General features: G+C 50.9%; 1 protein-coding gene across 1 annotated transcript in view; it reads right to left on the reverse strand.

Annotated features, from left to right (window-relative positions):
* The window catches only part of EPB41 (erythrocyte membrane protein band 4.1), a 185,429-nt gene extending 174,805 nt beyond the window's left edge, over window positions 1-10,624 (reverse strand). Inside the window, exon 1 of the mRNA XM_036257112.1 lies at window positions 10,498-10,624. The gene's annotated coding sequence lies outside the window, so the exon portion shown is untranslated. The remainder of the gene's footprint in view (window positions 1-10,497) is intronic.
* Window positions 10,625-25,095: the final 14,471 nt, after the last annotated feature.

Here is a 25,095-nt window from a genome sequence, read left to right on the forward strand (position 1 = left end):
AAGAGAGACTGTGCAGGCTTGGAGCCAGGAGGGCAGAGATCATCTGGGGGCAGGGGCCAAAATCAGGCCAAGGGTGAGGCTAGAGTGTTCCAGCCAACCAGGAGAGGAGAAAGTCGGGGGGGGGGGGGGAGATGCTGAGCCTCTGGCTTTAAAACTGGTTTACTAGTTGTCATTTGTTCAGCAAGAAACTGTATCAAAACTCCAGGTCCCTAGACTGGAAAGAGGTAGGGCAGAGAAAGTTCTTAAAGGCAGCAGTGACAATAGCAATAACACTAGCTACCTACCACTGAGGACTCATGGTGCTGAGCACTGGATTGAGTGCTTTGTCAATTACTGCCAAACCTCACAGTAAAAGCAGCCCCTTCTACAGAAGAGAAAACTGAGGCTCAGAGAAGTACAGTGACAGCCAAGGTAAGTCATCACATTACACCCATTCATAGAATGGTACAGAGAAGGATCCAGAGACTTTGATTTCTGCTGTATGACCTTGTACCATTAGCCACCCGCTCTGATTTGAGGTTCTGCATCTATACAGAAGGGACTTGGTCACCAGCCTCTGCTGTAGAATCCAGGAGGCTCGGGGATCCAGTTCTGTCCAGACTGTGGGGCCTCCCACAGATACAGGACATCACACTTACTCTTCTCCCAATCAATCACCCAGAAAAAAAGGCCTGATTACCAGCGTCCAGAGAGAAAAAAATAAAGGTACGTTTTTTTTTTCAAAGTATTTGTCTCTTTTTCAAGGCTGCTGCTGGCTTTGGCCTCTACCCAGGGAGAAGCTTCCAGGGTGGGGAGTTGGGAGGAGGCCAGGCCTCAAGACTGAATGTCCTTGGGCCTGAGGCCAAGGGGAGCAAGAGGCAGGAGGGGGCAAGCTGGCAGTGAACCAGGCCCCCTCTGGAGATTTGAGCTTGTTTCTTAATCCTTTCCTTCCTTTGTTGGCCAGATCAGGCTGCCAGGAGAGGCAGGGGAAGCAGTGGGTGGGAGCAAGGGACAGAGCAGTCCAAATCATGACGACATAATCCTTTCTATGGGTGTCCATTACATGTGCAAGGCCATTTGTGAGGATTACCTCATTGAAGCTTCCACCCTTCCTTGTGAGGAAGGCCTGCTGTTCCCATTTTACTGAAGTGGAAACTAAGGTTCAGACAGGACAAGTGACTGTAGGCCACACTACTTATAAGTGGCACGCTGGTAGGGGACCCAGATTGTTGACTCCTGAGAGAGGCAACCACTGGGTTTGACTTGGGTGGGGATGAGAAGGGAACAAGGAGGGGAGGTGGAGGAGCAGGGTGGAAAGGGCCCTAGCAGTCTCTGTGAGGGTAACAGGCAGCTGTGAGGGTGCAGTAAGGACAGGGTAGCAAGTGATCATCGGCAAAGTGACCATTTTCAAAGCCCTGCATGGTCTGGGCCCTGCTTCCCTGTCCAGCCTCATCTGCCATCACCACCTACCTCTCCCTTTATGCTCTGGTCATACCTAACTACAGTACTTATGTACCCTGAGCACATGTGAGTTCAAGCCTTCACACATGCTGTTCCCTATGCCTAGAAATTTGTTCCTTCCACTACCCACGTAGAGAGCTCTTATTCACCCTTCAAATTCCAGTTCAACGCTCTCTTCCCCCATGTCTAGAAAGAGTTAATGACCCACTCAGCTGGGCGTGCTCTGAAGTGCTTCATGCTTCCCAAGAAATCGGAAGCCTGTCTGAGTCATTTTTGTGCCCCCATTACATGTACAACCAGTTTTCAATAAATGATTGTTGTCTCTAATTGTATTTTATCACTGAATCTTTGAGGCAGGCAGAACAGCTTTCCTATCTCCACTTTCAAGGCGAGGAAAAGGAAGGCGAGAGAGGGGGTGACTTCAGAAGTCACGTAGACATTCGGTGACACTGGTAGCATTAGAACCCAGGGCTTCTCTGTACCACACAGCCCCTGTCTGACCCCTACCCCAAAGAGCTGTTCTTGCTGCCAGACCTGCCAGGGTCACTATAAGGGACCCCCAAGGCAGGAGTGGGGTTCATGAACCCTGGTGGCCAGAGGCCTTGCCCAGTGTCTAGCTCAGACATAGATGCTACCTGGGGGAACTGAAGCAGAGGTGGCAAGGAGCAGACAACTGGCTTTCCCCCCAACCCAGCTCTGGTTCCTCCTCCCAGGTGTGTCCCTTGGCCATAGGCCTCCGAAGGCCCCATCACCCTCCAGACCCCAAAATCTCACTTTCACCTCTTTCCTCTCCTGCCTGCCACTGCAATCCACTACCCCATCCTGCTGGCTCTGCCTCCTGAATAGACCTCACATCCACGCCACTGTTCCCCATCCCATGGCGCAATCCTTGCCCCATATCTCAGCATCTCTCACCTGGAGACTTGCCTCCACCCATCCTCTCCCATTTGTTCTCCACACCAAGGGATCTTCCCAAAATACAAGCCTGGCCATGTCATTCCCCTGCTTAATATCCTATGGCTCCCCATTGCCTCTGGGTCAAGTCCCCCAACTCTCCTGAGCCTGTCTCTCCAGTCCCATTCCCCTGAGTGCAGGTCATGGCTCTGTAGCTGGGCAAAGCAGTTCCTTCACTAGGAATGCCCCTTCTTCTGGTCTTTGCCTGGGAAGATATTCACGGTTCACACTTCAGTGCATCGATCAAAGGTAGAGTTGGTCGTTTCTGTGTCTTTTCCCCCAAAACTAGACTCTGAGCTCCTGGGGGAGGGAGGGAGCAGAAACAACACAGATTCATCTCTGTGTGCCATGCCCTGTCACAGGGTGGGTGTTAGTGAAAGCAGATGACTAGGTGACTAGATGACCTTCTAAGAGGTCTCCTCCCTCCCTTCACCTTCTAGGTGCCTTTCAGAACTTGTAAGACTAGGTTGCTACCTGCTTGTCTCCAGCAGACCCCACCCAGACCTGGTCTCCACTGTCCCAAGAGGGTTATCTTTGTAATCCTAAAATAATACTCATAATTATAACTATAATAACAACAATAATTGCCCAGCTGGTGTTGCTTAGTGGTTGAGCACTGACCCATGCACCAAGAGGTCACTGGTTTGATTTCCTAGCAGGCATGTGACTGGGTTGTGGGTTATGGGCTCAGTCCCCAGAAGGGGCATACATGAGGCAGCCAATCCTTGTTGATGTTTCTCATAGATGTTTCTATCTCTCCCTCTCCCTTCCTCTCTCTGTAAAATCAATAACAAAATTTTTTAAGAGAAGAAGAAGAAGAGTAGAAAGAAAAAAAATTTTTTATAACAATAATTACTATCACTGATTACTCACCATATGCATTATTTAATCCTCCAAGAACTCTCTAAGATCTAGGAGGTAGGTAGGTTATTTTTATTATGCCCATTTTATAGATAAGAAAACTATGGCCAAAAGGTTAAAGGTCTTGCCCAAGGTCACAAAAAAGCAAGCAATAGATACGGGATTCAAAGCTTGGTCTGTCTGACTCTCAACCACTATGGTGTCTAGCTTTCTCCTGCTTTCTGTTGTCTTCTCTCTTCAGCATTCTTAGAACAGCAGCCTGGGAGGAGGTAGTGTGTGTGTGTGTGTGTGTGTGTGTGTGTGTGTGTGTGTGTGTGTGAATTTATTCATTCAGCAAACAGCTTAGGGTCTGTGCTGGGCATTGGAGATGAACAGAGATGACTCAAACTTGGATGATTCAAACATGGTCTCCATCTCCTTGGAGGAGATAAGAGTTTTACACTAAGGTCTTTGGGGTAAGCAGACTTGTGTCTGCTCCAACCCTAAATAACTACGTGACTCTGGGTAACTCACTTGATTTACTCAGCACCAGTTCCCTCATCCACAAAGTGGGGTCATATCTGCTGAGTCACTGGGAGGACTAAATGAGATAATGTACCTAGAATAGCATAAACCATCCCAACATACAAGAAATATCCAATAAATGGCAATAATACATGTGATGACTATAGATTCTCAGGATTCCTAGGCTGAGAGGGGATGTAATTCTCCAGGGCCCTCCCTAATCTACCCATTTGCTCATTAAATAATTCTTCAAGGGAAATGTCCTTTGTTAACCTTATTTTATAGGTGAGGCAACGATAGCCCAGATAAGGTGGGTTACTGTGTCAAGTCACACAGCAAAAGAATGGCCAAGCTGGGACTTCCACAGAGCTACTTCTATACTGGACAGAACCCAGCTCTCATCCCTGGCCCCTGGCCAGGCTGCTGAGGAGTCTGGGCTCCTGACTCCCAGATTCCAGTCCCAGCTAGGGAGGAAGTTAAAATTAGGAAAAAGGAACCAAAAAGAGAGACACTTTACTTTTCCCATCCCAGAATGAGTGCAGGGCTAGGAGGAAACCAACAATTATCACAAAGGGTGCTGGGCTAGGCACTTCTCCTTGGCTCCTTCCCATGCCTGTGTAGGGGAAGGATTATAATATGCATGTCACAGATGAGGTCTCCACGATCCAGGGAAGTTAATGATTTGTCCAAGATCACACAGCTAGGAAAGTAGAAGTACTGGGAGGCAATCCCTCCTGACCCCTCCCATCTTCAGCCCCAGACCTCTCCAGCTGTCCCTCTCTTCTGATGAAACCTAGAGGTTCTGCCACTCCCTCCCCAATTCTAAGCAGAGGCCCTGAGATTGATGGGCTTGGTACTTGACCCACACTCAGTTCAGAGGACCCAGAGCTCAGTTAACAGAGCCCTACTCCCCAACCCCAGGAACTCAGTCTAGTGAGCAAAGAGCAAACCCGCATTCATGAGGCCCTATGATGCTGGGCACTTTATATCTATTAGCCATTTAATCCAATGCAAACACTGAATGAATACATAGGTTCATTCAGAAATATTCATTGAGCATCTACTGGATACAGCAGTGAACAAATGAACAAAAGTCCCTGCCGTCATGGAGATTACATGAAGAAAAGAAAAAACATCCCCGTGTAAGGTAGGTGTTAATATTCTCATTTTACAGATGAGAAACTGAGGTGCAAAGATCCACCCAGCTACAAGTGGCAACATAAGGATTTTATTCCAGACTAGTCTGGCCCCAAAGACTTTTGCATTGTACCATGTGACCCAAAAATCACATGAGAGAAGTCAGCTGGTTGTGGTAGGATCCTAACTTCACAGAGTGCTCTGTCTCAGTTCTTCCACCCCCACCCCTGGGCCTCCCTTTATACCTCATAGTAGCCCCAGAGCCACAGGACATGCATTAGAATTGAGCCACATGGCAGTCATTTAGCCAATCCGGTACTCACCCAGAAGCAGCCATTGGGGTCACACAGCCAATCAGGGAGAAGCCATGGAGCCATCGCCACAGTGGCACATGGAAGAAAAGGACAGCAGTGAGAAACAAGCACAACCAACAAACAAGCTCTTTGGGGCCCCTCTTTAGCCTGGGCCTGGACCATGGGCGAAACTCTGCCCTCCTTCTGCCTCTGGGGCTCTGCTGGACAGATACCCTCTTAGTCAGCAATCTGATCATCTGACAATCCACCCTGAGCTCATCAGGCCTCACAGGGCCCTGCCCACTGGAGGCAGCAGGATCCCTGTGGACAAATACTAACTGAGCACCTACTGTGTGCCAGGTGTTGGGGATACACTATGAAGTAGACAGACATGGTTCCTGCCCACAGGAGCCTAAAGTGCAGTGAGGAGGCAGTCATATAATAGTAACTGAATTACCCTGGCCAGTTTGGCTCAGCGGTTAGAGCGTTGGCCTGTGGTCTGGAGAGATCCGGGTTCACTTCCCCCTAAGGGCATGTGCCTCAGTTGCAGTTTGTCCCCGGCCCTGGTTGGGTCGTGCAGTTGGCAGCAGCTCAATGTGTTTCTTTCACGTCAATGTTTCTCTCTCTCTCTCTCTTCCTCTTTCTCCCTCCTGCTCTATCTGAATAAAAAATAGAAAAATGTCCTCGGGGGAGAACTAAAAAAAAAATAGTCCTGGCCAATTTGGCTCAGCGGTTAGGGCATTGGCCTGTGGACCAAAGAGTCCCAGGTTCAGTTCCCACTAAGGGCATGTACCTCGGTTGCAGTTTGTCCCCGGTCCCAGTTGGGGCCATGTGGGTGGCAGCCAATCCATGTGCCTCTCTCACGTCGATGTTTCTCTCTCTCTTCCCCCCTTTCTTCCTCCCGCTCTATCTGAAGATACATGCAAAGGTGTTCTTGAGTGAGGATTAAAAAGTAATAATAATAATAGTAACCGAATTACAACTGTGAGGAGTACTTCAAGGAGGAACCTTAAGAACTTGGGTTTAAACCCTCACCCTACCACTCACTAGCTTTGTGACATTAAGCCTGTTTCTTTATTTCTCTGTAAAATGGACAGCATTAGTACCCACCTCTGGGGTTATTGTAAGGATTAAATGAGTGAACATGTGTAAAATATTTTGCACAATGCTTGGCACACAGTAAACTGTTCATTAGTGCTGGCGACTATTATTACCGGGAGCTGTAGGCATGGGTTTTTGAGGGACCTAGTAAGGGGCAGGCCACCACATGCCTGACAAAGTGGGGATTAAAGGAGACAATGAGAGGTGAAGCTCTGAGCCCAGTGCCTGGCACGTGATACCTATTCAATAAACGGTGGTGGCATTCTTAGGTCTGTTCTCCACACATCACTGGGGTAAAGCATCTCAGCAGAGGGGCTGTCATAAGTGCCCTCTTCCCACAAACACACACCTATAACTGCAGCTTTGGACTGAAAAACTCCCGACACCCACATTCTTACCTGATTTGACAAATGCCTTATCTCTGACCTTCACAATAACCCGGGAAGTAGACAAAGGCAAAATTATTACTATTCCCATTTTACAGATGAGGACAGTGAGAAGGGATTCTCTGTGTTTCTGGGCATGTCACTTCATAGCTCCAAGCCTAGTTAATGGTCAAGCCAAGATTCCAACTGGTATCTGTCTGGATTTGGTTTTCCAGGTTCTCCCTTGCTTTTTTCCTTTCAGTCTCTGCAACACTAGCTGCACAGCCCAGACCAGCCTTGGAACCTCTCCAACCTCAGCCCCTCCATCTGAAATAGCTGTCAGACAGACAGCCCAGGATCCAAGCTGTTCCTGACTCAAATTCTTCCTCCACAGGTTCAGGCACTGCTACCCCAACCTCACCTCTAACCTTTAACCCCATTGTTGACTTCAGCCACAAACACATGGGCCAAGAAGTGTCTGCACTCAACTACTAAAATTCAAGTTTTACAGACGGAGAAGCTAAAGTCCCAAGTTGGCCACATAACCAAGGTTGCCTTTCAGTGCCCAACTTTTGCACCTGAGCAGTAGTCAAGTGCAGCTGGCCATCTGGGGAAACTTCTGGTGAGACCCTGACCCACAGGTTGCTCCCTCTGCTCCTTTCCCCCCATACCAGGCCCCGTGGACACTGGCATAGCCTTTCCCCCAGCTCCCCAGTCTGACATCCCAGAGCTCAGAGCTCACTTGGCAGGGTTCAGGCAGATTGTATAGGTAAGGGGTAGGCAATGTGGGCACAGGTAAGGGCTAGTACCTGTAGGGTAGAGGATTCCCCTTTTAGTGAGTCTGGGCCTTGAAGTCATACAGACCTAGGTTCAAATCCCACCTCAACTACTTCCTAGCTGTGTGACTTAGGTCAAGTTACCTCCCTGAACTCCTTTTGAAATACAGATAATACCTATTCCCTCATGAGACTTTAAGGATGACATTAGTTAATGCTGCCTATTAAAGGCTTAGCACAGAGTTCCATGCACAGTAAGTGCAGCTCTAATAATGCTTAGAGGATGCAGGCCAAGAATAGGACTTCAGAGCCCATCACACTCAACCTTCCCCTTACCACAATCTGTCCACTGCCCCTCATGTGGGGAGAGGTAGGGGGTGGACTAAGTCCCAAAACAGGTCCTGGAGACTATAGCAATGGGTGCTGGAACACTCTTAGAGACTCTAGGCTCATCTCCCCTTCTCATTTCACAGAAAAAGAAACTGAAACCCAGGGAGAAAAGTGGCTGGTCCGTAGACTATAAGGAAGTGAAATCCTGCCCCCTTTAATAAACATCTGAATCTTAGGCCCTTGTGAAATTCTAAATGGCCTGGCCTTCAGAAACTATCTATCATAAAGATCCACTCTGCAAACCCCTAGCAAATCTCAGCCCACCATGACCTCTAAGGTGAGCCCTTCATGGGTATCCTGTTCAGCTCTGTGGCTAGCAAACCTATATATGGCACAGAGTAGGTTCTCAGGAAAAGCTTAAGGCATATAACCCCATGAAGTTCCTCTCTGGTTCCACATATTTGCTCAAGCTCCCCTTCCAAGGGTTTTTCCTTGCAACCCAGCCTGTCTCACCCTGCAGCCCAGGTCCCATAAGCTGGGCCTGACCCCAGCCAGCAGAGCTCTGGGCCTCCAGAGGCCTATACAGTGTCAACATCTTCCCAGCCAGGCTGTGATGTTCCTGCCCAGCACAGCCAGCCAGGCTCCTGGCCAGGATCCACTCTGCAGAGGGGGTACCGACTCTGCCCTGCAGGAGGCCCCACCCCCACTGGCCTAGGGGTGGGGCAGCCTGGGAGCGCTGGGAGCTTCTATTGGCACCTGGGGCCTACAGGAGGGAGGCCAGCCTGGTCTAGGCAGTGCAGAGATGGGCCAATCAGCAGACAGACGGGTGTGGACCTCCTCGCCTCACTGAGTATCACCCACACACCCAGGCACTCCACCTGCATCCTACATTGCTGAGATCTGGCAGGCCCTGCCGACTCTCCTTTATACAGAAAGAAAACCTCAGGGCTCCCCCAGTTCATTCCCTTCTTAAAACACCCCCAGGAGCCTGCTCCCAGGCCAGCTACCATGCTGGTCACTGCACACTCATTACTTCATTTGAGTCTGCTAATGCCTGTGAGATCTGGATTATTGACTAAGGAGGATCCTGGGACTCAAAGAGGTAAAATGACTCATGCAAGAACATCACACAGCAAGGAAGTGGCAGGGCCAGAATTCGAACCCTGCAAAGCCTACAGGGCATGGGTAGTCCCCTTCCCTCCCTCCTCTGCACTTCCTACAGCTTCTGGATCCCCTTCTTCCCAAAACTTCCACCTCTCTCTGCAGTCTTTCCTCCCCAATTCCTAGTCAGAATTAATAAGTCCCATCTCATGACCACTGTAACACCTTGTTTACATGCACTGGACAGCAGCGGGTACAGTAGTTATTTCTGAAATGTCTGTCTCTGACACACAGAAAGGCCCTAAAGGCAGAGGGTGATCCCAGTAGGTGCTCCTTGGATCTGATAGTCTGTCCCTTCTATCTCTACTGTCCCCTTCTCCACTCCCCCTCCCAACCCCCATGCAAAAGTCCTCTGGCCTCCTCCTGTTGATCTCCCATCCCCAGACTCCTGCCAAGACCAGCCTCCAGGCCTATAACTGGGGTTAAGGTGGGGAGCTTACCAAAACTTAAGGGCCCTGTGCCAGCACTCTGGCCCTACCCTCTCCCCTTCGGTAGCTGAGGATCTGATCCTGACCTGACACCAGGCAGTTCTCACAGGGACTCCCCAGCTACCCTGAGCACCAGCCCCAGCCAGGCTCACCCTAAGCCTCCTCCTTCTGGAAAAAAAAGGGCTCCAGAAACAGAGAAGGGGCTGCCTTCCGTCAGCCACTCCCTCCCAAGTGAAGCCGGGGCCTAGCAATAACCTCTCCCAACCCTACCAGGATAGTACTCCCCTGTCCTCTTCTGGGGCAAATTTGGGCTGGGGTCTGTCTGGACAAGTCCTGGCCTCCAATTTGTTGGAGAGGAGAACTGTTCTACCTCAAAGAGATGGGGTCTGCCAGAAAGTGTAGGTAGGGGTGAGAAAACTCTACGGGAAAGACAGAGGGCAGGGACGGGGAGAAACTGGGCTACACAGAGACCGGAGATGAGAGTCACAGGGAATCTGGGAATGAGAGCAAGCAGGAATCTGAGACAGACTTAGCAGACACCAGAGGCAGAGGGAAGTCCCCTAGACCAAGCCTGGAAGGGAGTGTGTGAGGCAAAGCCGGCGCCCCAGCTCCCGGGTCCCGCAGTCCGGAAACTCAAAGTCAGTTACGTAAGGACCGAAGCGGGGCGCGGGGCTCCAGGCCCCGGCGCCCCCTCCCGCGGCGCGCCGCCCGCCCGCTGGCTCCTGCCCACTCTGCGCAGGACCCGGCAGGAGCGTGCGGAGCGGACAGGGAGGGGCTGTGGGGGACCTTGGGCTGCACCACTCCGCAGAGACCCGCCCGCGGGACCCTAACCCGCGACCCCCGCCCCAGACAGGCCCGGGACTGTCAGCAGCAAGCGTCTAGCTCCGGATCCGAGCTCCCGGTCCTCCGCTTCTGTCGCCGGTGCCCCTCCCTGCACCCTTAACTTCGAGACGCCCAGGACCCTCTGAATCCCCAGTTCGTAACTTAGAACCCGCACCCCGTAGATTCCACCCCCCCCCCTCCCGACCCTTAGACCCTGGTCTCTCCCCTACCGGGCACGGCACGGGCCCTTGGGAGTGGGTTCATCTGTCCCTCACCCCTTCCCTCCCGAAGACCCGGGGTCTCCCCGCGGGCGGTCCAGGCTCACCTGGGCCAGACGGGGCGGGGACCGGGCCGGGCCGGGCCGAGCCGGACCGCGTTCTCTCTGTCGGCCGTTCTCTCCCTTTAAGAGGTTCCTGCCACTTTCCCCGGCCAGGGGCCTCCACCTGCACTGACAGGGCAACTCTTGCTCAGGCCCCGCCCGCGACCCGGGAGGCCTTCTGATTGGCGCAGGCAACTGCCAATCGGCGGGGCGGCGGAGAGAACTGGGCGGGGGGACTGCGAGCGCCGCAACCGGGAAGGGGCGGGGGCTGCAGGTACTGCCTGACCCGGACGCCTAGCCCTAGGCAGCCGCATGTTAACCGGAGGGGTTCAAGGAAGGGTTGAGCAGGGGCTAATGGATTGGCTGGTATGGTCCCTGACGTCATATGGCAAAAGTATGATGCAATTTGCCAAGTAGTGCTGTCCCTAACAGCAGAAAGGGAGGAAGGAGGGGAGTGGGTCTTAGGGGTCCTAGGGAAGTGACCGTGATGAAACACCTGGATCACCTGCTCACCATTTTGTCCTTTGTGACATTGAACAAGTCACTTCTCTGAATCTGAGTTTCCTTAACCATAAATCTTACCATGTCTTCCTGAGAATTAGCAATATAGCAAGCGCAGGTCTGGCACACAGAAGGTGACATTCAGTAAATGTGGGTTTTGGTTCCGCTCATCCCCATCTCACCGCTCTTCTCTGAGACTTTCCCCTCCTGCTGGTCCATCTCAGTGCTAGAAGGGGCTAACATAGTCAGGGTCCAAGTTTCCTCCTCTCTACCTCATTTCAAACCTGTGCTCACATAACTCCAATGACAGGAAACTCACCACCGCCCAAGCTGGCCTCTTTCATTTTAAAACCGCCCTGAGCCCAGCCGGAGTGGCTGAGTGCACCCAAAGGTTGCAGTCATAGGGAAGGCAACCAATCGATGTTTCTCTCTTTCTCTCTCCCCACTTCCTCTCTCTAGGCATGTACTCGCATATCCTCAAGTAAGCATTTAAAAAAAGAAAAAACTGCCCTGAGACTTCAAAAGCTCTACCTAAAATTAAGGCCAAATCTGCCCTCTATGATTTCTTTTTTTCTTTTATCCTCACCCGAGGACATTTTTCCATTTTTTGTACAGATAGAGTGGGAGGGAGAGAGAAGAAGAGAGAGAAAGAGAAACATTGATGTAAAAGGGACACATCGAGCAGTTGCCACCTGCACGGCCACCGGGGACAAACTACAACCAAGGTACGTGCCCTTAGCGGGAACCAAACCCAGGTCTCTCTGGACCACAGGCCAATGCTCTAACCGCTGAGCCAAACTGGCCTGGGCTGCCCTCTATGATTTCTGATCACAGAAAACAAACCTAATCCCTCTTTTATGTAGAGGAATTACAGAATCTTTGGATCAAAGGATAATTCAGGTCAGAGAACTAATCACTTTTCTGGGCAAATGGGAAAAACTGAGGCCCTCTGAATTCAGTCATCTTTGTATTAGATGGGTTCTGGAATCAGATTGTCTGAGTCTTAATCTTCAACGCTGCCACTTACTACCTGGGCATTACTTTGCATGAGCTACTAACCCTCTCCAAACTGATTTCCTCCTCTGTAAAATGGGGTTAATAAAAGTATTTTCCTTGCCCAGGCCCGTGTGGCTCAGTTGGTTGGGTGTCGTCCCAGGCACCAACGGGTTTCCAGTTCAATTTTCAGTGAGGGCACATGACTGAGTTTTGGGTGTGCAGGAGGCAGCCAATGATGTGTCATGCTCACATAGATGTTTTTCTCTCTCCTCTCCTTCTCTCTCTAAATATCAATTAAAAATCTTTAAAAAATAAAGTATTTCTCTGAAGGGTTGTTGTGAGAATTAAACATGTAAAGCAGTAAGAATAATGCCAGTTTCGGGGTAAGCATCCAAAAAAGTGTTAGCATTTATTATGATTACTGATGTTAATGTCAAGGTCATAAATTCATGCATTGCTCTCAAATTTGCTGAAGCCTCCTCTGACTCAGGTTTTGTTTCAGGCTCTAGGGCCCCTGGTCCCTGCCTTCAAGAAGCTCAAAGTGTTGCAGAGGAGGGTCTAACTGAGCCCCTAGATCTGAGGAATGTTTTCTGATATAGGTGGATGGACTCCAACCACCAGAGAAGCTTTAGGTCTTTAATCGGAAATCTAAACACTTGAGATCCTTTCAGTCCCTAGCCCTGTGGACCCTGGGTAAAGCTGACATACACACCCAAGCTCCCAAGCATATTGACATATCTTTCACCTGCCCACATTCTCACTTGTCCCCCAGATGACATTGCCCCGTGGTTAAGGGCTTGGGACTTAGTGGCAGTTGACTCTGCATTTTACCAGCTTTGTGCCTTTGGGCAAGTCACTTTCTCTCTGGGGTAAAATAGAACTAACAACTCTATATAGAGATGTTGCAAAAATTAAATAAGAGTTATGTGAAAATACATGTGCAAATACCCAGTAATGGATCTAATATTTTAAAATTGCTCTCACATGTATTCATGCACCCTGGAGAGAATGCCTCAATTTGGCAGAGGGGTTTCCTCTCCAGCTCCCCCCATTCTGACTCTGGTCCTCAGTTAAAGGGGCAGGGTGGGGCCCAACTGGTGGGGCTCAGTGGTTGAGCATCAACCCATGCACCAAGAGGTCACCGGGTTGAATTCCTGGTCAGGGCACATGCCCAGGTTGTGGGCCCAATCCCCAGTGGGGGGCATGCAGGAGGCAGCCAATCAGTGTTCTCTCTCATCAATGTTTCCATCTCTCTCCCTCTCCCTCTCTCTCTAAAATCAATAAAGAAAAAAATATTTTTAAAAAGGGGGCGGGGCAGGGAGAATCCACGCTTAGGAGCTGCTGCAGGCCCCGCCCCCTCCCTGATTGGGGCGGGCACTGGCTCTGGCTCTGTTGGGGTGAGTTGCCTGTGGGTGACTCAGCAGGGCCATCGCCTGTGGGGCCTGATAAGGGTGTGTGCCTGTGAATGTGTGCGTGTTGGGGGTGGCCAGGGAGGGCTCTGTTTCTGAGTTTGTGTGTGAGGGGTATCTGTGGGTGTGTGTTTGTGATCTTGATATTGTGTGTCATCTCTGTGTATTTGTGTGTGTGTAAGGGAGTGCATCTGTGTGTATGAGGATGTGCCCATATGTTGGTGAGTTTGCATAGAGGGTGTGACTCTGTGTCTGTCTCTCTGTGTGTTATATAAACAGGATCCCCAAACCTCCCAAAAAAACTATTTTAGGCCCTGAGGACCTAGAGAGCTCTGCCCTGCCCTAGGGGCCTCTCTGTCTTGTTGAGGTGACTTACGTATTTGCAAGGGTGAATATGGCCTTGTTGGTCATTGTAGAGGTGAGGGGTGGGTGGTTACTGTCGCCCCTGCCCCACTGCCTCTGCCTGTGAAATCTCCACCTCCCTCCCCAGAATATAAGGAGCAATTTGCTACCTGAAATGCTCCCTTGTGAAGCGAGTTCTCCAGAGGAGGCAACTGACATTTAGTGATCATTATTTTACATGCATTCTCTCATTTGATCTCATTGAATCCTTACAGCCAAAAATGTTCTGAAGAGAGTGAGACTCAGAGAAAAGAAGTAACAGCCCAAGGTCACACAGCTCTTAAGTAATGGTGGGCATGAAGGTGACAGGCAAGAGGCAGGCCTCCCCTTAAGTTGAGCACCCAGCTTGCCTGAAGCCTGTGGGGGAACTGATAAGCTTGGGGGCAGGGAAACGAACCTGTTTGTGTCTTCCCCTCCTCCTCTTCTGAGTGCCTGGGCCTTCAGCCAAATCCTTATCCTTCCAGAGCCTGGATACTGCCACCAGCTTCGATTGGGTAACTAAGTCTTGAGTTGGGTGATAAAGAGGCCAGGAGACTGGTTAGGGGTGGGGAGGAAAGGGCCAAAACAGGAGCATCTGTTCCCTCAACAAAACCTGATTGAGCACACAGTTAAAAACTGACCACTCATTGCCCTGCTCAGTCTAAGAAGAGAGAGTCACAAGACCAGGCCACAAGGAGTGAAGGAGACCGAGGGGGAAGCTCAGGCCTGAGGCAGGGGGTGTGGCTGGAATCTGTTACTGTGTTTGAATCCTGACTCCACCATTTACAGGGCATGTGACCTGACCAGTCATATTTCTCTCCCGCTTGTCTTCTCCTCAGTCAAATGAGGTAATCCTGCCTGCCTTTCCTGTCTCCAATATGCTAGAAGGAAAAGCCATTTGTACACTGAGAGTTGCTCTCAATACTTAGTGAGCTTTCCTGTGGTGAGAAGACCATAAAAGCAATTGTCCACCCAGAGCCCAGAGGGAGGAAAAGATCCTGTTGGAGGGAAGTGGGGAAAATGGCTGGAGGAGGTGACCTTCCAGCTAGACGTTTTTTTTTCCCCTTTATTGATTTTAGAGAGAGAGGAAGTAAGAAAGAGAGAGAGGCATCAATGAAAGAGAGCATTGATTGGCCGCCTCCTGCATGCCCCCCACTAGGGATTGGGCCCACAACCTGGGCATGTGTCCTGACCGGGAATTGAACCAGAGACCTCTTGGTGCATGGGTCAGTGCTCAACCACTGAGCCACACTGGCCGGACCCAACTAGACTTTTAAGGATAAATTTACTATATGAAAATGGAAGAGGGCATTCCAGGTAGAGGAATAGCCTGCACAAAGGCCTGGAAATAGAATAGTGACAATGTGCTCTGGGAGCAGAAAATGGTCTAGTATATATGGAGCACAGAGTGAATCATGAGGCCAAATTGTAAAAGGCCTTAAATGCCAGGTTAAGACCAGGGCAGGTGGATGGGGAGCGGTACTGACATTTGGGGATAGCCACGGAGTCTCTGAGGTAGAAACAGCCATGTTCTGGCTGGGATGTGGCAGACATAGGGCAGGAAGTGCTAAGAGGAGAGGAAAGATGGTTGGGCAGTTCCAAGAGACCCCTCCCCAGGACGATCTATCTGAAGCCTGGGGCAGAGCTGCAGGATAACACCGAGCTGGTCAAGAGGCTGCAGAGCCTCCTTCAAGGGAGAAATGGGTGTTGGCAAGGATGGAGGAAAAGCTGAGGCAGATGCCCAGTCCAGGGAGGGACCCATGCATGGTCACAGAGGATGCCCACCAGTGAACATTTAAAGGCTCTGAAAGACCCCACTGTTCAAGCGTTCCTCTGAGTTTGCTGCAGTGTGGAGAGGGGGCCAACTCCACCAGGAGAACTCCCTCCCAGGGAAAGTGTCATCTCCAGAAGCCCCTGTTGAACAGCAATGAGTGCCAAGGATTAGCTTGTTATATATCTGCCAGGTACCACTCACCTGTTCCCATCAGATACCTCTATCTTATGGATGAGTAAAATGAGGCTGTGGAGGCAAAGTGATCTGCTGGCGAATGCACAGCCAGTAAATGGCAAGGGCAGGACTTGAAGGCAGCACTCCCTGTTTCCTGAGAGGGCAGGAAAGAGCTGACGGAGGTGTTGGGAAGGCTGAGATTCTGGCTTTGTGGAGCGAGGGAGCCTGGGAGGAACCGGCTCTAGAGAGAAGGAAAGGCGGTGTCTGCCGCCACCTTGTGGTCATAGAGATACTTGGGCAGAATCCAAAGGTCCAGGCTGCCTGAGGGGAGCCTTGCCAAGGGGCTGCCTGGGAGAGGGGTGCTGCCTTGTGTCAGCTCCTCGGCAGGGGGTTGTAGTGAAAGGATGGACTCTCAAGTGGAACTATCCTGGATTGCAACTCCAGCTCACCACAACTTGTGAGCCTCCCGCCCCCCGCAAGTCTCTTATCAATGCTCTTGCGCTTCATCCCTTCTCCTTTGAGAGGATTAAGAGAGAGTCTTTACTCCTGCAAAGACCCTTCACAGCCTTCATGCAATCTTTGCAGCTGAGAAAACCGAGGGCCTAGGGCTAAGATCCAGGATTGTGGAGCCAGAAGCTTCTTTGGGAACCTCTTTTAAAAAAAGAAAGTTAAGCTAAAAATACAAAATGTCTGTAGCCACTCAAGCTGGAGGACAAAAGTGAGAGGAACGGAAAGTCAGAGTGGAAAGAGACAATGGTCTTAACCAAGTGATGTGAACATATTTTGCTTTTGCAAATTTCAGAGAAATATATGGCCCCGTGAACATAAGGCTAGGGTCCCTCCTGGGGCCTACGCAAGTGCAAGCCTTGATTGACACATAAGCTTTATGGTGAGTTCACCACTAGGCTTGGAGGAGTCAAGCAGGAGGTCCCCATGGGAGATTTGGGGAATATGAAGCCAGAGCAGGATCTGGGTTCATGTCTTCCAATAGCTCCCACCCCCTTGCTAGGCATGCCTTTCACTCAGAATTTCCAGAGCTTCCTACCTGGAACTGAGTCCATACTCACTACACCTCTGTGTGGCCACATCCTAACAATTGGGTTGCTCCAGCCTGGGCTGCTCAGGGATCCTCTGTTCCATCCAGTTGAACTCTCCTTTGCTTTCCAGGCTTGAAGGTCCAACCCCAGAAGCCCCAGGAAGCCTCTCTACCTGCCCTTGCCTCCCAAGCAGTGCCAGCCCTCTGCTTGGCACAGAGGCCTTTGGTCAGTACAACGCTGTTGTCTGAGTCCCTGCAGCACTATCAGTCTGATGTTGCCCACATGTGACACATTCTGAGCCCCTCCTCTTGCAGCTTGGCCTGGGGGATGGGCAGTGGGAGACAGACAGAGGACTCAGACCCAGTCCCAGCCCTCCTCTAGCTCACAATCTGGTGGTCAGTTAAGACATGGACTGAACCTTAAAACTTTTTTTTATCCTCACCTGAGGACATTTTTGCATTTATCTTCAGACAGGGTGGGAAGGAGAGAGGAGGGGAGAGAGAGAGAAACATTGACATGAGAGAGACACATCGACTGGTTGCCACCCACATGACCCCAACTGGGGCTGGGGACAAACCGCAACTGAGGTATGTGCCCTTAGCGGGAACCGAACCCGGGACTCTCCAGTCTGTGGGCCGACGCTCTAACCACTGAGCAAAACCGGCCAGGTCTGAATCTTAAAATTTTTATGGCTAAGAATAACTTAGAGCTCAACTAGTCCAGGTGATTGTCAAACTCTGAGAAGCCCAATGTGGGAAACAGAGGGAAGCAGTGGGTGTATAGGGGTGTGGGAAGGTCCATGTGCTTGGCCTCCCCCTGTTTTACCCCCTACTTGGCCTCTCTCAGCCCTTCGAAGGAACTATGAATTGGAATCACTGTTCAAGTTCAAGCCCTTTGCTTTAACACAGGCCCAGCAAGGGTAAGAAATGTGACTCAGGTCACAAAACAAGTGAGTGGCTGGATTCAAACTTAGCTAAGTCTGCTTGGCTCCGGGTTTGAAGCTCTTTGCTCAACCTCAGTACTGGAGAGTTGGGGCCAAACCATCTCTTCCCACCTTTGACTCATATCTCCCTGCTCTCACTCTGGATCCTCCACCCACTCGGCACAGCCAGACTGGCAAAGAGAAGTTCAAAGGAGTCCTAGGGGCCCATGGGAGTGGGACAGGAAAGAAAGGACCCTTTTGGCCCTGGCCGGTTTGGCTCAGCGGTTAGAGCGTCGGCCCGCGGACCAGAGAGTCCCCGGTTCGGTGTCCACTAAGGGCACATACTTTGGTTGCAGTTTGTCCCCAGCCCCAGTTGGAGTCAAGTGGATGGCAACCAGTCGATGTGTCTCTCTCACATCGATGTTTCTCTCTTTCTCTCTTCCTCCTTCTCTCCCTCCCATTCTATCTGAAGATAAATGCAAAAGTGTCTTTGGGTGAGGATGATTTAAAAAAAAAAAAAAAAAGGATTCTTTTGGAGCCCCGCACTGAAATGAGAGCAGAGAATGGACTTTTGTCTTTTGGTTCACTGCTATTCTCAGTCTGAGCACAGAGCCTGCCACTCTGTTTTCAGTACATGTTAGTTGAATGAATGAATTTGAAGCAGCAATTTAGAGTAGAGGAACCTTCCTGGGTGAGAAAATCATCCCTCTAGGTTGACCTCATCCACCTCTGGGCACTTCTTCTGGTCCCCTGAGGGTGGGGGTCTGAGCTGGATTTCCTGCAGGTCTTATTAAAGATTTTCAGCTTTGCCACATCTTCCTTCTCTTTCTCTTCAGAACAATGACCTGACTATCAGAGGAAGCTGTTTGTGATTCTGGTAAAGTCATTTCCCCTATCTGAGCCTCCATTTCCTCATTGTTAAAAATACTCCCTTTACAGTGTGTGTGTGTGTGTGTGTGTGTGTGTGTGTGTGTGTGTGTTGTCGTTGTTGTTGTTGTTTGTTTGTTTGTTCGTTTGTTTGTTTTTAGAGAGAGAGAAGAGAGAAAAACATCAATTTGTCGTTCCACTCATTTATGATTCTTGTATCGGGACAACACTCTACCCAGAGCTACCCAGCCAGGGCTGCAATGTTTTTAATTATTCAGTTGATATAGTTACTATGACTTTTCATGTGCCAGTCATTGCATAAGGCACATGGGATTAAGAAAATAAATGAGATAACAGCTGTAAAGTACAACACTGCCTGACACAAAATGGGTGGTCAGTGGGCGAGAGTTCCCCAACCCCTCCAGCCCACGCTCACCCACTGTTTCCCAACGGAAGTCTTCCCTTATTCAAGACCCTCCTTCGGGAACCAGTTCCAGTCCGCAGCTTCCAGGGATGAGGAGAGGGTGGGGCAGGTGGATGAACCGGGGACACCAGGTGGGAAGAAAGGCGTAGGAACTAAATGAGGGCTCTAATGCCAAGCATGGCCAGTAGGTGGCGAAAGCGTCCGTGAAATAAACCCGTTCTCTGGCCACCTCTTCTAAATTTCTCCCAGGCCAAGCAGTTTGGCTGTCTTCCTGTGTATGAACATAGTTGTATGAAGAGTGTGTGCCCTCCTGGGAGATGGGTGCACAAAGAAGAGCATGTGCATACATGTGCATGCCTATGGTATGAACACACATGAGCAAAATGTGTACAGATGCCAGAAATCTGGGTGAGAGAATAGAATGTACCTGACTATGTGAAGACCTGTGTGGGGAGGATGTTTGTGTGCAGTCACATGTGTGTATGTGTGGCCTCTGGGTCAGTGTGGGTCTGTGTGCATGTGACTGTGTGAACGCACACGCACACGCGCGCACACACACACACACATATCAGTGCAGAGCCTCCTAACCTTTTGGGTCCTGGATCCAGACCCCTGGCACCTCCTATGAATCCTGCAAGGAGGCACATGGTGACACAGTGCACATCCTAGTTCAGATGGCTCTGGAATCACCTGTGGACCCCCTAGGGATGCCCCTGGGTAGGGAGTACATTCAAATGTTAATAGAATGGGGAAATAGGGGTGATGTTTCTTCCCCGTTCTTTTCAAGCTCATCGGGTTTCCAAATCGGGCATTCTATAGTAGCCCTAAACATTATTGAAAAAAGAACACCTGTTCTTTCCTGCAGTTCCCATGGGTCTGGCGATGCTGTGGGGGCCCAGCAGCCAGCTGAGAAAGAGCAGGTCTCGCTCAGCATCGAGGAGCCCTGATAGCAGCTATGGGGCATCCAACCAGGGCAAAAAGTCAGTACAGAGCAATCAGAGAAGGCTTCCTGGAGGCAGAGGAAGCAAAGCTGACCTGGAAGGGTGATGAAGTTAGCACATAACAGGAGTCTGCCCTGTCTACTCCACTTCTCTGAGAACTGCCTGCCCTTGAGCTGGGCCTCCACAGTCCTCTTCCTGTAGAGAGTCCCCTTCTCCCTCCTAGGGAGTTTGAGGTTGCAGACAGACAAGATAGAATTTGGAATCCTAGAATTCCCCACTGGGAGGGGGCATGAAAGGTCATCTGGATTTTTCAAGCAACTAGCAGCTATTGAAGGTTAAAGGCAGAGTGTTTCCCCCATGATAATATGTGCCCTAGTTACCATGCACAGCTGTTGTCTTGTTGGGTCCTCGGGAGAGTCCTAGTAACTTGATTATAATAATTGTTATCCAATTTTACAAAAGAGGAAAGTGATGCCCATAGTGGTCAAACAGGTGCTTTTCCTTGGGGAATGAGAAATCTCCGCTGTGCACACGTGCTCACATTAACACCCAGGTGCTCCTGAGCATGCTGTGCAAACACTCTCTCACCTTCGGAGATATTCTTCCCAGCCTCCGTGGGAGCTGGCTCTGGTCTCCGCCAGGCCTCTGAAGTCTCCTTAACCTGAGCCCCTCTGTGAGCAGATCGAGGCCAAGCAGCCAAGCCCACCTCCCCACCCTGGGAAGTCTGGTAGCCCTGCCCAGGCCCCTGCCCACACAGTCTGCAGCTAAGTGGGATTGAGGTCCCAGTCTAGGTCAGGGCAGCCCCCCGCCTTGGCGCCCGTCACCTTGACACAGCAACCCCAGGTGGGAAGCCCTGGGCTGAGGCTCTGGTTACCCCAGAAGGGGAGGAGGGACTCTGTGCCTTCTTAAGGTCCTGGTCACACGTGGTGGAGAGGCAGATCTTGGATCAGGAAGTCTTCCTTTCGGAGAGTTACTTATTAACCATCAGAGCCCATGACTATTTGAGAAGGAAAACACTGAGGGGGTGAAGAAGGTCTTTGGAGGCATCAAGCTCTAATTCCCACCCCCCAGAGCTGCCTTGAATGCACAGAGGTTTGGGCTTCTATAGGCAAAGGCAAGGTGATTGTGGGGCAGGGATGGAAGGGAGGGGGGTGGATTGGAGGGAAGGGGGAGTTAGTGGGAGCCCCAAGAGGCATGTGGAGTGGGCAGGGCTCTGGAGAACAAGGGACTGAGATTAGGGGGGTGAGCTAAGGGAAAAGGAGGAGCCAATTTGGAGGTAAGTGGAAGAGAAGGTTTGGGGTATACTCTAAAAGTAGCTACAGCTGCCTTGTGTGGCTGCCTCTCCCATCAATGGTACTTCTTAAGGGACAGTGTTGTGTTTACCTCCAAGACAGGTCCTGAGGGTAGGGCTCTACTTTTCACTCAGTGTGAGCAGGCAGGTCTATATCACCTCTCAAACTGCCCCCCACTCCACCCCCAGCCACCCCCAGAAATCACAGAAAGTGAGCAAAAGAAACAGCCAGAGATATGGACACTGGGAATAGTGCTCACTTTATTGGGAAAACAGAAGGTTGAGTCCTTGGTACCAAGATGGGACCTGGGATTGACAAAAAGCCAGGTGTTTGAGTCAAGGTTCATCTATGACATGCCTGCTTCCCTCATCCCCAAAGTGGAGCAGCTCCAACTACAAACACCAGACCCCCGGGCGCCCTTTTCCCTGCTTCTGGGCAGATGCCCAGGGGAGTTTACCAATAGATGTCTGTTTCTGGGGTCAAGGAACAAGAAGGAAATGTCTCTGTTCTCTCCCAGGATCGTAGAACTCCCAGAACCCATCAACTGCTACCTCTGTCCCTCCATTGTGTAGAGGCCCAGAGAGGGACAGAAACCTGCCCAAAGTCACAGAGCAAGGAAGTGGGGGACAGAGAGGCAAACCCACCTTCCCTGTCTCCTGGCTTGGGATTCATTCCAGGAGGAGATTCTAGGAGATGAGTCCCATCAGATGGATGTCACCTGCGCTAGCACTTACCAAGGGACTCTACCCCCATGCCTCAAAAGTTCAGGCCAGTGCCCACCAGGGGGCTTTCTTCCCTCCCAGGCTGAGCCTACTTCTGGGTCCCTGGGAGGACAGTCCTGATGAGGACAAAAGGGGGCAGCTATGTATAAGGTACTTGGGGAGAAGACATCCTCTTGAAAATGTCATTTCCAATACATTCTGTCCCACCAGAAGCCCAAGGAGATGGTTAAAAGAGGAAGTCCTTTGCTCCTGACCCACCTACAGCATTAAGAGACATGAGTCAGGGCATGTGTAACCTACAACACTATATACTATGGAAAAGCTCCATTTGTTGAGCACTTACTATTCACCAGGCACTTCATTCATCCGCTGGGTAGAATAACTACTGTGTGCAGTGCCATTTGCTGGGAACCCTTCACTCATGGCCTCTTTCTAAATCTTCTCAACTTCTTACCAGGTAAGCGTTGTCATCCACGATGATGTGAAGTGACTTGCCCAAAGTCACACAGCAAAGACAAGGCAGGCAGTAAAAAAATTACTGATTGAGCAGGTCTTCCAAAGCAGGGAGAAACGGGTGGGGAGAGGAACCTGCCAGGGTCACAGCAGTTTCTTGGGCAGCTGGCCTGTGGCTCTGCCGCCAAGGTGGAGACACAGAACGCGGCAGTGGGAAGGCTCAGTTCATGCCTGCGAGCTGGACTCAAGCTCTCCCTAGTCTGTCCTCTGTGTAATCACAGTTTCCTCTTGAGACGCAGGAGGAGGAAAGCAGAGGAAGGGGACTTGACAGACCCAAGGCAGCATCCTCGCTGGCCCAACTATTGACAGCCCAGGTGGCCTTGGACGAGTCATTCCCTCTCGGAGTCTCAGTTTCCTCATCTGTAAAATCAGGGTAATAATAATAATGCCTACCTCATAGTCAAGCAGTCAAGATGAAGTGAATGATCTCATGGAAAGCGCTCAGAGCAATGATAAGCACTATGTGCTGTGTATTACCTTTTGTTATTAATTGCACGGGCCTTGTTCACACCGAGATGGGTGTGTGAAAGCACTCTGCACTCTGGGAAAAGTTGGGCCCGGGTAGGGCTCATGGCCAGCAGAGATGCCAGAGCAAGAATCTGGGCAACTCCCTAGCCTAGCACTCTACTCCATCGGGAGGTCGCCCTCACCAGCCCCTGTTTGCATTCCCAAGCTGCCTGACACCAGAGCGCACAGCCAGCTGCCCTAGTCTCCTGTTTTCCCAACATCTGCAAGCTCAGAGTGGAGGGACCAGGCCCTGACTCTCTCCCATCACTCTCCCCAGCTCCCAGCCCTGTGTGCTCAGTGCCCAGAAGTGAAAGAAAGGAATAAATAACAATGAATGCGTCAATGATGAGAGAAATGCGTGTCTGTGCTCTGAGTGTGAGTGCTGGGGCCACAACCCGAGTGCATCACTTCTTAGGGGCTTTAGAGCCTCTGGAGCTGGATCCCACATGGATCTGCAGTAGTTGCCGGGCAGGGAAGGCAGCCAGAGGCCAGGCCCCTAGCTAGGGAGCTGCTGCTGCAAACAGGGAGCTAGACTTGGTGGCAGACCTAGCAGGTGCCCAGCCTGGCTGTGGCTCCTCGAAGTCCTCTCAGGACGCTGAGGAGCATTTTAAATTCCAAGCCAAGCAAACCTCCTTAGACAGCTGCCTCTGGCACCCCCACCATGGTACAGAATACTCTGTCTTCGGAGTCTGCTCTGAGCCAGGCGCTTTGGTAAGCCCCTCAGTTGCATTATCTTTAGCTCTCAGAGGGGGATCTTGGAAGTATAGTGACTTGCCTAAGACCACACTGCTAGCAAGCGGCCAAGATCCAGTGAAATCAGAATTATTTTTTTTCTTTATTGATTATAGAGAGGAAGGGAGAGGGGGAGAGAGAGAAATATCGATGAGAGAGAACATCAATTGGCTGCCTCCTGCATGCCCCTGGCTGGGGATTTGGTCCACAACCTGGGCATGTGCCCTGACTGGGAACCGAACCAGCAACCTCTTGGTGCATGGGTCAATGCTCAACCACTGAGCAACACCAGCCTGGCAAAATCAAGATTCTTATGAGACTAAGCATCCTATGAGAGACTGACCCATCCCTTGAACTTATATCTAGGAAGACACAGAAGCCCAGAGGGGGCAAATCCCTTGCCGAGGCCACACAGCCAGTTAGCTTCAGAGCTGAGATTTGAAGGCAGGTTTGGGGTTTCCCAAGCCACGTAGGAGACTGATCTTGAGGACTCTGGTTTACTCCCATCACCCTTCTGTCCTCCCCACTCCCAACCTTTCTTATATGACACCTGACATTATCCATCACTCCCTCCCCCTGGGAACGCCCTCCTCCTCCAGTTTCCATGGCAACGCATTTCCCCATCCTCCTCCAGCTTCCAGGCAACTTCTCACTCTCCACAATGGCTCCTGAGCCTAGAGGGATCCCCAGGCTGGGCTGCCAGTCTCTCCTCTCATTGCTGCCCCTGGAAGCTCATCTATTTGCCCTCTAGGTCTCTAGCTCTGACCCTGCACTGCAGCTCCACATTTAAAATAAACATTTTTTTTAATCCTCCCCAGAGAATTTTTTCCCCATTAATTTTTAGATAGAGTGGAAGGGAGGCAGGGGAAGTGGGGGAAATATCAATGCTAGAGAGTCACATTGATTGTTTGCCTCCCACACGTGTCCCCATTGGGCCAGGGATAGAACCTGCAACCCAGGTATGTGACCTCGACCAGGAACCAAACCCTCAACCCCTGTACCGCTGAGCCAAACCGGCCAGGGCTGCAGCTCCACTTTTAAATATAACAGCAACTGACCATGTGCTAAGAACTTACTTATGCGCTGGGCCTTATACAGCAGGTCCCTGAATAATATCATGACGTTAAATATCACTTCAGTATGACGATGATGAGAAAAAACATTGATTCCCAGCTGAAGCCACTGTCTGCGTGGGGTTTGCACATTCTCCCTATGTCTGCGTGGGTGTTTTCTGGGAACTCTGGCTTCCTCCCACATCCCAAAGATGCGCACGTGAGGTGAACAGGCGTGTCTACATTGTCTCAGTCCGAGTGTGGGTTTGTGTGAGATGTGACCTGTGATGGGAGAACATCCTGACCAGATTGCATCCTGTCTTGTGCCCTGAGCTGCCTGGAGAGGCTCTAACCACCTGC

This window comes from Molossus molossus, unplaced genomic scaffold, assembly GCF_014108415.1.
Source record: "Molossus molossus isolate mMolMol1 unplaced genomic scaffold, mMolMol1.p scaffold_m16_p_12, whole genome shotgun sequence".
Lineage (NCBI taxonomy): Eukaryota > Metazoa > Chordata > Mammalia > Chiroptera > Molossidae > Molossus > Molossus molossus.